Source organism: Alligator sinensis, unplaced genomic scaffold (assembly GCF_000455745.1).
Source record: "Alligator sinensis unplaced genomic scaffold, ASM45574v1 scaffold417_2, whole genome shotgun sequence".
Lineage (NCBI taxonomy): Eukaryota > Metazoa > Chordata > Crocodylia > Alligatoridae > Alligator > Alligator sinensis.
The window spans coordinates 289,550-303,162 of NW_005842456.1; the positions used below are offsets into that span (position 1 = coordinate 289,550).

The 13,613-nt window shown below is 43.3% G+C and overlaps 1 protein-coding gene across 1 annotated transcript in view; it reads right to left on the reverse strand.

Moving 5' to 3' along the window:
- The window catches only part of PDE7B (phosphodiesterase 7B), a 316,789-nt gene that overhangs the window by 168,142 nt on the left and 135,034 nt on the right, over positions 1 to 13,613 (reverse strand). The window lies entirely within an intron of this gene.

Below are 13,613 nucleotides of genomic sequence, written 5' to 3' on the forward strand. Positions count from 1 at the left end.
CCTAGCTGCACCAGCAATTCAGGGCTGTTAACCTCATTTCTTCTCCCTGCCTCCATAAGACTCTTTCTTTGTCACCCCACATCTGACAAAGTCTTTCCTGCCCCTCAACTTGCTGTGATGGCTTCATGTGGGTGCACCATCTTTGGGCCATGCCAGAAAGTTCAGCAGTGAAACATGACACACCTACTACACATATGCAACAGCCTGACGAAGCAAAGTGTAGCCACTATTTGACTAGTGTTGGGCATAAGCCAATAAGCATGCCTAAGACAGAGAGCGAGGGTAGGGCACTGGGTGCATACCAGAAAACTGCTGCATGATATCTGTTCAGGCTGTAGTGGACGGAGAGCAGGTGTGCTGTGCTCTCTGTCCACTCCCCACATCCCACATGCAAGCATGAAGTGTAAACAGGTCCTACTATCAGCAAAGGAAGTAATTAGTGGCATTTGTTGTTAACAGACATTGTCTTTACTGGCCATTGTGTTGTGGGCCCTGTTTCAGTTAGATGGTGATTGATGCCTAAGGCCATTTGTACACACCACAAAATAGGCTTTTAAAGTGGCTGAATGCACTTTTGCACCACTTTAATGGTGCAGCTGTTTGAACGTGTCGGCTGTTTGAACGTGTCGGCGCCTTAATGGCAGGGTGTTTGCACGTGTTGGCGGCTTAATGCGTGTTAAATGACTTTGGGATGCAGCAAAATAAAACATCTCCGAGGTGGTTTAGTTTGACATGGAGGGAAGCACCGGGCCCCGTGCATCTCAGGAGCTGTGCAGGCAGCAACCTGTGCAGGCAGGCTCCACTGAAGGAAAAAACCCCCCCAAAAGCAGTGAGTCTGATGGTTTTTTTTTTCTCCCCAGAGCCTGCCTGCCTGTCTGAACTGCATGGAGGCCCAGTGCTTCCTTATGCAGCTGCGGTGCCCTCTGGGACTGCTCGGGCAGGGTGCCAGTGGGTGGGTGCCACCTGGGGGGCACCACCCCACTGCTGCTGTGGAGGGAAGCAGCAGCCACCCCCCTGCAGCTCAGGGACTGCTCAGCCCACGAGCAGCTTGCCCTCCTCTCTCCACCACTGGAGAGGCAGGTAAGGGTCAGGCCCAACCCTCGTGTACACACCACAGGGGTTTACTTTGTCCTAAGTTGAAGCAGTGTTTTTAAAGACCCACCTCTTCAATTTAGGGAGAATTAAACCAAAATAAACCCACTTGGCATGTACAAATGCCCTAAAGTCCCAGACACCCACCACAGGAGCAAAATAACTATAGTTCTCAGAAATGGCTTTATGCCGAGCGCTTGAGATCAGGTGCCAGGGCTGGCTTCACACCCAGCTGTTAAATTACTTGCCCCCCAAACCCAGAAGTCTAACTTAGCTTCTTGACTGGACCCCCGACCTGAGAAAGTGGCAGGTTTGATTTTGATTGCCTTGGTAAACAACAAACTAGGGATAGATAAATGTGGCTTATCACAGGCATCATGACTGAGTGAGTGATTGAGTGAGCGAGCAAGCAAGGAAATGAGAAATATGGCAGCTTTTAAATCATCAAGTCTGCTGCTTAGACAAACTGGAGCAGGCTACTGTGGCTGTTCAGGTCCCCCAGAAAGTGGCCATGGCATTGGATGTACCATCCTGGATCCCTTCAAAAATGCTGGCTGGTTGTACTATTCTGGACTACTCTAAATCTGATTGGTTGTACAGTGCCAGGCCCAAAAAACTGTCCATGCTCCTCTGGCACTCCATCAGTTTGTGCAGTCCAGCGTTATTTCACAGTGGGGAAAGGATGAGTCATGGAGTGGGCCTGGGGCTCTGTGGGGTACGGGGATTTGTGGGTGGCAGCAGCCCTCCACCCATGAAAGGATCCTTCAGCAGACAACATAGAGCTGGTATGGTCATGGTCTTTTCATGGTGGTGGTCTGCCCATCCCGTCCAGACAGGAGCAGTCAGGGAAGAAGGATGTTGTGTGTTTTCAGTAGTTCAATGGCTGCTTATCTGTAGCCTTTGTGATTTATTGCTAGAAAGTTAAGCTAGGGACAGATTGATCACCCGCTTCAGCTCCAACTTGTCCCAGTCTTCACACACAAGGTGGTCCTACCAGCTAGTGAGGTAAGCCTTTAAGCATTCCCTGAAATCACAGGGAAGAGCCAAATGCACCTGTGACCCACTGGAGCATGCCTGCCCTTTCCATGTGAAAAAGTCATTGGGACCACCATCTCTTGTGAGACCAGTGCCAGGGTGGCACAAGTGGCAGTGCATTTGGCCACTCTTTAAACTGGCTTTAAAGGGTGACCCTGGACATGCCAATCCTCTAACTTCTCCATTGTGGAGCAAGTCGTGTGACAGCCAATCTCACAACAAATGTGACATCTTTTCATAGCCATTAATTTTCCTTTGCTCTAGTGGTAGAATACAGTGCGTTTAGAACAGGAAGATCTGAGTTTTACCCCTATCATTGCCATGGAGTTCCAAGTGTTCATGGTCAGCAGCATAGGAATAATCAAAAGGGTAAGTTTTCACAGATTTATTAAAATAAAAACTATGTTTCTCCTCTTAAAAGAATGCAATTAGAGATCCAGAGTGATTAAAAGAATATGTTGCAGGAAAAGTTTAAATAGGATTCAGCACAAAAAGCTTTCCACTGGCCACGTGCTATCAACTAGATGATATTATGCCTGCAAATCTGGGATAATTATCATTTTTTTCCAACAACATCCAGTTGCATGATGAATATCCTTGGCGTCTATGGCAGGAACCGCTGATATGCGTCACTTCTTACCTCAAGACAAATGTTTATCAGAGTTATCAGTGCTGGCTGTTGAAAAATCAGCCTGCTATTGTTACATTCTCATTCAGAGCATGCTGTCTTCCAAAACATCCGATCAGACCCGACATACAGGGTGGAAGGACTGCTTCAATATAGTCTACTTAGAGGGAACTCCTGGGAAGAACAGGCTAACTCCACTCATTGCATTTCCTTCTCACTTTAGAATGTGTGATAAAGTGGCAGGGGAGGGGAGGGGAAAGGGATGGATGGGAAGGGAGTCTCTTCTGAAAGAGGTCATTAACAAAGCAGCAAGTAGAGAAAGGAAATCTTCAGTGTTGTGTATTGGAAACAGAACTGCAAATTAATAGCTTGTCTCCACTGGCAGTTACTCATTTCATTCTGGGCTTCTGTTCAGACCAATAATTGCAAAATGCTGAGATAAAAACCTGGCACATTGTAATGGATCCTGTATTATACATACTGAGATAAATAACTCCTTGACCACGATGAATCAATAAGTTCCTGGTTAGCTCTGAACCCATGTACAATAAAGAGAGAAAGCTTTATTGCAATTGTAAATACACTTTTCACCATAAAAATGCACCCTCGTGGTAAATTAGAAAGTAACACTAATTTATTAAGCTTAGTTATATCATTTATTTCCTCATAACAAAAATAGATTTCTGGGTTTTTTTTAATAAGGAAAAAAAATCTACAAAGATAAGACATGATTTCATTGTAAAATGTTGCTATTTTGGAACTTTCCTCAAAGTGAAGTGAAGTAGTTACCCAATATATTTATTATTTAGAAAATAGGAGTTATTTATAAACTTTAGGGATTCACATTAAAAATATCTAAATCTGATTTGTTTCAATTCATCACCTAAAATTTAACAGCCATAGTTAGAAAATGATTTTCCTAGTCATTGGCCAAAGAAAAGAGAAGGTTTTGGATTCATGATTAATACATTTTAATTAAACATTTTAAAGTGCTTCATTGATTTTAAACACTATAACTCCTATACACAGGCATAGTATAAAATATATAAACCACTACTTTACTTCTTTAATGACACAGATTGCCATCAGGACACTAACAGCTAAGTTCAAAAGAGGATGGATATACCTAAAGTGGACCTCAGTTATAATTTAGGCAAAACCCTAAGTTTCAAGTTTTAATCCTTAAAAATCTAGTTCAGCTTCTACCTCCTATAACAGTGCCCTAACCACCAAGTTATAAGCTAGTGGTTCTCAAATAGTGGTTCTTGAGGTCATGGTAAGTGGTCCACAGATTGTAGCACCTCCCCTTTTAATTAATTGATAATAAGGGTATGGGATGTTGTATAAAAAAATGTTGATGGTTCTCAGTAGTCTGTTGGCCCGAAATGTTTGCGAGCTACTATTAGAGGCTATTCTAGGTACAGGTACTCTTCAGTCCTTCTGTTTAAGCTGTTCTTCTGGGCAGAAAAGAATTCAAGAATCACTGTGTCAGAGAGAGCATGCAACGCTGAATATAACTGTGCGGCCTAGTGATGAAGACTCTCTCGTGTGCAGAAAGACCTGGATTCCAGTCCCTGCTCCCAGGACAGTTTTTACATGTTATACAATCTATATTTAATGTAAAATACAGACATAGTCCTTGGAATAGGGAGCAGAATGTAGGACTCTCCCATCCTAACTGGCTGCCCTAACCACTAGGTTACATACCTCTGCTCAGTTTTGGGTAGGGTACTCTTCCAGGAGGCAGGAGGTGGGTAGGGTACTCTTCCAGGAGGTGAAGATTTGAATTCATTAGACAGAGGCTGAGTAATTTAAACCAGGAATTAGCAACCTGCGGCCTGCAGAGCCATTGGATCTGGCCCATAGAGCCAAGGGCTTTGCCAGCATTCAGCAGTGGAGGGCTTTGGTGGTGGGGAGCTCCACCTGCACTGCAGCTAGGCAGTGGAAAGAAGTGATGGCAGTGGCTGTGGCCAGGTCCTAATGCAAATGAACTAACCTGGGTCATTTTGGGCCACCACCAGAAAATGTTGCCAATTGCTGCTATAAACTCTAGACCTTTCTATAAAATGGAGACAGCACCAAATTGTCCATCTTCTCCTCTTTCTGTTTGAAAAGGCTGAACCTTGCTTCATTCTTTGAAAAAGAGGGTGTAGGATTGGGCTGGGGCAGTTCTAAATCCTGAGCTGGGAGCTGAGGGTACCTCTGCCAATACTGACACTCAGGTGAGCGTCAACTGAGCACAAGGCAGCCCCAGGGTGTGGGACACAGAGCTACCTCCTACTTGATCCACAGAACTGGGCTACAGGCAGCCCTAAACTGGTGCAATTTGGATCTGAGGAATTTTATGCCCCATCCCAAACATTGTATGTCCTGCCATGTATTCTGGCATGCTAGGATGCCAATGGCACCATTATTTTGCTGTCTGCCAGGAGCCTGAAAGTGTCTTTAGCTCTGTACCCTACCCAACTCAGTAAAGGAGAAGTACTGTGTAGAAGTGCTGTTTGGATAAAAGGGGTTTCAACTGAAAAAAATCAGACACCGTGTTGTCATTTTTTTCCCCTTAATTTTATTTGTTTGGGGCTTTTAAAAATGTGTCTTAAAAAGACAACCATTTTTGGTTTTAAAGAGGTTTAAAATCAACATTATTCTATAACTAACCACTTTGGCTATGGCCAGTTACTTGTGAACTGCATGAAATGCAGGAGGCTCCTCAAACGAACAGGGACTGCTTGTTAGTAATTTGTACATACTTTCTCTTAATGGGAAGAATTGTCCCAAGTGCCCCCAAAGCCCCTGTGGAACTAGACTGCCTGCATCAATACACATTAACTAGAGAAAACAAAGATTAATAATTACATATTCCAATGCTACTTGTTCCTTTAGTACACATATGTACCTTTGAGTTGTTCCATGATATTGACCTTTACATTTCTCTGGCATCCAGAGGCTCGGAAATGAATTAAACTCGACCATAACATTTCTTATATTGGAAATTTTAAACGACTATTCACTCCCCCTTCCCCCCTGCCCCCACTGCCGGGGAACCTTGTAGAGACAAATTAAACTGAAGACCAATGGTTGTTTTAGCAAAACAGAGGTACCCATCTGGATAGTCTGACTTAGCAAAATGTGTATAGAAAGCTCAAAAGGGATGAACAACATCAAATCCTTGACTGTGAATAGTGTGTTGCTGACAGATGGGTGTGCTTTAGCAGTTGGCAACACAGTGCATCAGCATGACAGGTGGATAGAAACTCAATGATTTTCCTTCTGGAACTGACAGAGGTCTTTGTTACACTATTGTAATAACTGCTCTTATGAAAGATGCACCACAGAATCATCTATGAGTATAAAGAACTAGTAATTCAGCTTTACATTTTATCTGATTGATAGCTCTTCCAACAGTATGGTGGTTTGATATTATGCAACAGTATTGGCTTTGAATTGAACTAGAGAGAAAGGAATTGGCTACATTAGTTCTTTTACATCCCCTGTGCAGAGGTCTCACAGCCATTAAATGAACCCATAAAATCCAATAGGCTCCCATAACAGGGTAGTATTGTTGTGCTCTGGGCAATGGTTTTATTCAAGTAAGGCTAGCTGAAATATTTCCATCAAAATAGTGTTACATTTTCACAAAAAAACCTGTCTCCAGAGTGTAGAAAATGTCAATATTTTGTCAAATCAACCAAAATTTGAGTTTTCAACCAACTCTAGGGTTGCCTCAAAATCCTATATTCCTTTATGGGCCAAGGTTTAAAGATAGAAAACAGAGTGGATATAAACAGTCAGTTTTCAGAATGGAAAAAAGTAGATTGTGGGGTCCCTCTATGTTCTGTGTTGGATGGGATCTGTGCTGTTTAATATATTCATGAATGATATGAAAAGGTGGGCATATAGTGAAGTGGCCAAGTTGTTGATGGCATTAAATTATTCAGAGTGGTAAACAAATTAGACTATGGATAGCTACAGAAGAATCTTGCAAAATTGAGTGAATAAGCAGCAAAATGGCAGATGAAATTCAATGTTGATAACTGCAGTGATACACATGGGACTAAATAACCCAAAGCATACATACATAACATATGATCTACATTAACTGTTACACAGAAGGTGCATATATACTAACTTGTTCAGAGAGGCATGAGCTTATGGATTAGGGACAGACATTCAAAAAGCCCAAGCCTGAATTGATTCAATCTTTCTGGCACGTCTAACCTGCAGAGATTGAACCAATTTGCAAGTGGATAGACATTCACGTTTGATTCAGGAAATGCAGGCACATGCCTTCAGTGGCTCAGGCTAGAAGCTAGGGGGTGTTAGAGCGAGCCCTCTCTTACCTTCTACAGTGCTGAGCTGGGTGGGGTGTGGCCTGGCTCTGGCAGGATGTTATGATTAGGGAGGGATTTAAACCCCCACCATGGCCTGCACAGTCCCCAGCCAGGGTGTGCCTGAAGGAGAAGAGGGAGAAGCAGCCCTCACCATACTTGGCCTTTCTTCCTTTCCCCCACCACTCCCCACTTGCTGCTCAAGGTGCAGGAGTGTTGCCAGAGCCCGACCCCTGGTTAGCACTCTGAGGTAAGGGGAATGGGGGGAGGGAGGACTGTTTGTATGGGGTGCATACATCTGTTGATGATACCAAGCTTTTCAATCTCCCTCTCTCTGCTTCTTCATACTGTCTGCAGCAAACTGAGGGCACTCACAGGTCCCATGCACTGCAAACCAGATCATTTCTCACACCTCTCTCTGTCCCGTCTTGAACACTATCAGATTGTGGCCTTTGAAGCAAGCCAGCAGCCAGCAGGGAGCTTATCAAAACACAAAGCTTATCAGCCCATCAAGAAAACAAAGAACAGCTTTTTCCAAGGCATTTGTAAGGAAGACTGGAGGGACATTACCAGCTGACCTGCTGATCAATTCCAAAAAGCCGTAAGCAGACACCATTCTGCCTGCTTTTGTTCCAGTTAAATTGGAGATACACACACATAGACAGCTCTCAGCATCAGCTAGCACTGGGGTGGTGCGACCATGACCAGATGCTGGCTAGGGTATGTGTCACTAGAGTCCATGCCATGGGAGAGGGGAAGGAAGGGGGTTGGGGAGGGGGTCCCTGCTTGAGCAGTGAGGGGAGGGTGGGGCAGGGGGAAGCCAGACGGACATTTCTGTGCTTGCAGTCTCCACCTCCTTCTCAGCCAGCTGGCACTCCAGCTAGGGAGAATAGGGGCAGGTCCAGCCCAGCCCAGGGCTGCAAAGCATGCTGGGATGCTGAGGGGACTTTGACTAAACCAGTAAAAGGTCTGGGACACAAGTTCCATAAATCAGGTTGACTCAAGTCAGTTAAGTCTGATTCTACATTCAACCAGGCTTATCTTAAACCACTTTCAGCCATTTTGAAACTGGTTTATGTGCACAGAACTTATGTTCTGTTACAGGTTTAAATCAGTTTCTGATCACTTAAACCGGTTTACGTGTAACTTCTGTCCCTAGTTTTGTAGGCTAGAACCTACTTCTTCAGATGCTAACTACCTCTTGTTACCACACAGGAAAGATCTTCATCATTGAGGACAGTTTGCTAAAAACTTCAGCTCAATGTTCAGCAGCAGCAAAAAAGGCAAATAACATGTTAGGAATTAAGAATGGAACTACAAACAAAGCAAAATGTATCATTAGGGCCCTTTATAAATTTCTGGTGCATTCACACCTGGAAAGATGTACAGAGAAGGGTCATAAAGATGATCATGGGTGTGGAGGGGCTTTATGTGAGGACAGACTAAATAGACTAGGGCTTTTCAGCTTAGAAAAGAGGTGCTTGAGGTGGGAAATGCTGACAAAAGTAAGCAGGGATGTACTATTTACTATCTCTGAAAAAATACAAGAATGATACAAAACTATTAGGTAGTTGGTTTAAAACTAACAAAAGGAAGTTATTTTTCACACCGCATGTAATTAATTTGTGGAACTCATTGCCATAAGATGTGGAGGCTGATCGTTTAACCCCCGGCAAAAGGGAATTGGACACATTCATAGAGGAAAGTTCCATCAGTAGGTATTGAGCATGAGAGATAGGGATGGAGCCTCTGAATCAGAACTTCCCAAACCTCTCAATGCTGGTAGCCTCAATGGGAGAGAAGCAGGGGTGGGAAATTCTGGATACGCCTTGTTCACCTTCCTCCTCAGCATCCACTCTTTGTGACTGCGTGTGACAGAAGACTGGGTTGGGTAGACCTTCGGTCTGACCCAGTAAATGGAAGTTCTTATGTAGTTTTTTTAGCTAGGCTATAATAGACATTGACCACAGACTTCCATGATGCACTAGAATGGCTCACGAATGGGTGAACAACTAGAGTTTCTGGGAGGTACTATGGAACATTTCCAAATCTACACTTTAGGCCCCCTTTACACATTACACTTGAGGCATGATCAACCAGATAATCACACCTTAAGCTGTGATCCAGCTACACGTTCCACCAATTAATGGCATGATAACACAAGCAATAAGCTACAAAGTTATTCCACAAAAAATGTGTAATAACTATGTAGCTTGTTCTAATCATGCCATTAACTGAGCATGTGTCCAAGTGCTCCCCTGTGGCTGGGAGCCCCTTCAACTGAGGGGCACTCAACCACAGAGGTGCACCACCCACTGCCAGCTCTGCAGCTGACAAGGCTTGCAGTGGTGGGTGGCAGCATTGTCAGCTGTGGGGCTTGCAGCAGGGAGAATGCAGCCCCCGCTTTTCCCCAAGAGATTACTTGGCCACAGGGCACACAGTGGGGTTGCAGGAAGAATACTGCCCCTGCTGCAAGTCTTGTGAGTTGTGGGGCTTGCAGCAGCAGCTGCCTCATGAGGTGCAGGGCTTGCAGTGGCAGCAGCATTCTCCTGTGCTAGTGCCACTGCAAGTCATCCTCTTCACTGTTTTCACCTCACAGCATTGTCCCCACTGTCACTGCTGTGAGCCCTACAGCTGACAATGCTTGCACCAGGGACAGCATTCCTGATGCTGCCCTTGCTGCAAGCCTCACAGCCCACATGGACTGCAGGGCTCACAGTGGGGGCAGCATGGGGAATGCTGCCTCTGCTGGGAGCCCTGCTGAACCCCATCAGCGGGGGGGCTTGCAGCCACAGGAGCTGGTGCAGGGCAGACCAGGATCATGATCCCAGGCTCCCTTTGCACTGGTGATAAGGTGTAATGGGATCTAGTGCATGATCCCACAATCACACCTCCTGCCACGTACGTGTGGCATGGCAGGAAATGCAATCATGTTGAGATCACACATTAGATCCCATTGAGTCTTCACCTGCATGTGTAGAGGTGCCCTCAGTTTCCAGCCAAAAGCTTGCCACCAACCATTCCTGGCTTTTGGCCAAAATGTTTCAGCTTTTGGTTTTTCCATGTAACACACTAATTCTCCCCCCCCACCCCGCAAAAAAAACCCCAAAACCAAAAAAACAAACCCCCCAAAAACCAGGAAAATATTTTTTGTTAACATTGTCTGAAGAATTTTTTTCCTCAACCAGCTTTGTTATTACCAAAAGCAGACATGCATTTACTCAACTATTTCTCCAAGTGAATCATAATTGATCCTATTCATCTCTAGCAGTGTGGGTGGTACGAACAGAAATATTCATATTCCTATAAGTATTCATGTTTTCCACGCTATAGAAAATTTCAGCATAATAAGAATTAAGAGGGAACACTGTCTAATTATATTCAGCACAACATTTCAGTTCTGTAAAAGCAATTTTTTGCAAAACTGAAAGCCAACAGAAATGTTTCCATTAAAAAAAATCTACCAGAAATGTTATTTTACCAAATAAACATCCCCTACAGTGTTTTAAAATCAAACTATAACATTGTTGCATTTTGCTAGTTCATGACAACCTCACGGTAAAATTGAATATACCCTGATTATAAGAAAAAGAGATATTTGCTAATTTGTGTTCACTGTTCAAACTGAGAAATAAGAAGATAACAACCTAGTGGTATAAAGAATGACACGTTATTTTTTTCAAAATTCTTTTAATTTTAATAATGTAAAGAATTTTAAAGAGTCTGGTAAAAATTAATATTACATTAATGTTTAATTCTCTATGCCTGAAGAAGGGTGCCTGTGCTCGAAAGCTTGCAAAGAACAATTTTTCCAAGTACTCAGTTGGTCTAATAAAAGATATCACATTTACCCAAATAATTTTGTCTGCCTAATATTAAATAAAATAGTTTTTAACTTGCGAGAGCCTATTTAGAAAGGATAAATAATTATAATGGCTATTTGTTTCAATAACAACAATTTCATAGCTAAAAAGCAAGAGCTGAATATGGTGGGACAAATATCCTTGCAGAATAAATCAGAAAATCGTGCTTATAGCTTCTTATAGCAGTATACTTTGTTTCTGATTTACACAGAGCTTTAAACTCTTCAGACTTTTTGCATTTGCAGTGCACACCTTGGAAATTCAGTGTGTCAAGACGTCTGCCTGAGTTATTTCATTCTGGCCAAATGGACTTAGTTTAATACATCAAGTGAGCAAATTTGGATAAAACGCCTTATGATGGTAAGGCTTATTTTGATGTTTGCCATGTACACACTTTATACCCGCTTTTGCCTGAAGATCTCAAACAATTTTATACAATTGTATATATATTAAGGACTAGCTTGTGGCTGGTGTTTGGGTATCTACTTGGTGGGGTAATGGACACAGTAATATCAGTGTTTGCATTTTTCTGCAGTGCTTCCTGCTAGCTGGAACTGGAGTGCTGCTGCGACCCCAACTGGCCTGGAGGGGTGCGTCTGTTCTAACTATTGTAAAAAGGTGCTGAATCAGGAGTACTCCCTGGCAAACATCCTCTGATGATATTGCACCTCAGTAGTTCCTGCTGGGGTGGTGCAGTCCTGCCCTATTTTCACTGCAGCAGGTTCTTACTCCTTTAGTCAGGCCCAGGAGCCAGCTTTCCCCTTTTCCTGCCTCAAAATAAACAGAATAACAAAACATCAACAAGCTCCTCTCCCCCCTTGCCTCTCCTATCCAGGGCAAGGGCTTCACTGTTGCCTTTCTTCCCAGCTTGCCCTCCTTCCCAGCATCATGCTATCTGGGAATTTTTAACTTCCTCCAGGGCCAGCTAATCACCCCCAGTGCATACAGTGCATATTATCTATCAGTCCCTAAAAATAAGACAATTTGTTCCATCTAACCAAGGTCCATGAAAGGGACTGGTACCCCAAGGGACACTCAGCCTTTCCTCCTACATATCAGCTATTCATATCCGGCCCAAAAGGCAAGAAAAAGTTGCTGAGAATTTAACAGCCTATGTGAAGTAAATCTGTGGTCTCAGGGTGCCTGTACATGAGCCATGAGGCTGCTCTGACATGCTGTAAGTACATTGGAGCAAACTTGATTAACTGAATCTACTGGAGTGTGCTAATTAGCACGCTCCAGCCAGCCTCCGCGGCTTGTGTATCAGCATCCCTGTGCTTCAAAATGGTGGCAGAGGTGTTTTTAACTGAAGTTTGTTCAACAAGTTCTAGATAAAGCACCCCTGCTGACATTTTGAAGGTGAGACACTGATACATGAGGTGCTCTGGGCACTTTAATTATAGTGGCTCCAAGAGCCCCAGTCCCCGGAGCACATGTAAAATCACCTTCAATGCTTAGGCAGTCAACTGTCAAAATTACAAAACCCTTCTGCACACATTTGTCACTGGTGCATATAGCTTCAAGCAGGAAGATCAAAAACCAGAAGGAAACCAAGACTGAGCTTAATTATTCCTCTTTGCACAAAAAGGACAATATAGGAAAAGCTTATGTTACTGTTTGTGTCTTGTGCTGTTCCTGTCTGTGGCTGGATGACTTGACTACAGAGCTGTCAGCCTGACACCTTTTTAGATTTACCACAGGAAAGTCACTTAAAAAAAATCCAAACCACAAGTAGGACATATTGAGAAAAAAAAAAGATGGTTGATGATGCTGTTTCAAAAACAGCTCCTCCCCCACTGCATCCCATCCTATCTTGGGAAGCCAAGAACCTTTCCAACTCACATCTGCCTTTGGTTTCCTCTCTGTTTATTCAATCATCAATTATCAGGAGACCTCTTGTTTTGCTTCAATGAGCTGCACAATTTGAAGCAACTGTGGTAGCTAAGATGATTCTTCTTAGACCAAGCACAGATTCTTTTATGGCACAGAGAAACTGGATTGAATTATAATAAAAATATCCAAAAACAACAACATTTTCTCTCCAAACTGTTCTGAGAATTATAATAATATGATTTTTCCTGCGAAACAAATAATATACTGACTTCAAAAGCCTGTATGTTTGTTTTTAGATAATTGACAATAAATGAGATTAGACATTGTGATTTGTGGTTTCAATTCCTTCTTTTACAAAGGAGAAAATATGTTAATAATTTAAATCACATGAGCTTGGATTCTTCTAGCTCCTAAAATAATAAGCTGTATGACCGTTGTGCTGCCTTGAGTCCTCTAGGGGAAATATGCCGTGACAGTGAAAGCACTGCATCTTATAAGAGGTAGCCCTGCAGTCATATGTGCTGCTTTTGTTTATTATCCTTGAGTAAGCCAATGGAGCCATGGCTACCTTACCAGTCACTGGTGATGGCAAGACCTGACAGCTGAGCATCTCAAATTTGCTTTCCTTTTCCACCAGAGTACCATCAGTTCCTTCCTCTAATGCTACAGCATACCCGAACTCAACACTGGGTTAATTATATCACCATTTCACCTCCTCTCCAAAGGTGCCTAGAAATATTCAGGGTCTCGCTCTAACTTATGGTGCTTTACATAAAGCACCATGAGTTAGAGCCCCCCCCCCCCCCCAAACCAACACATGTTCCCCCCTTACAT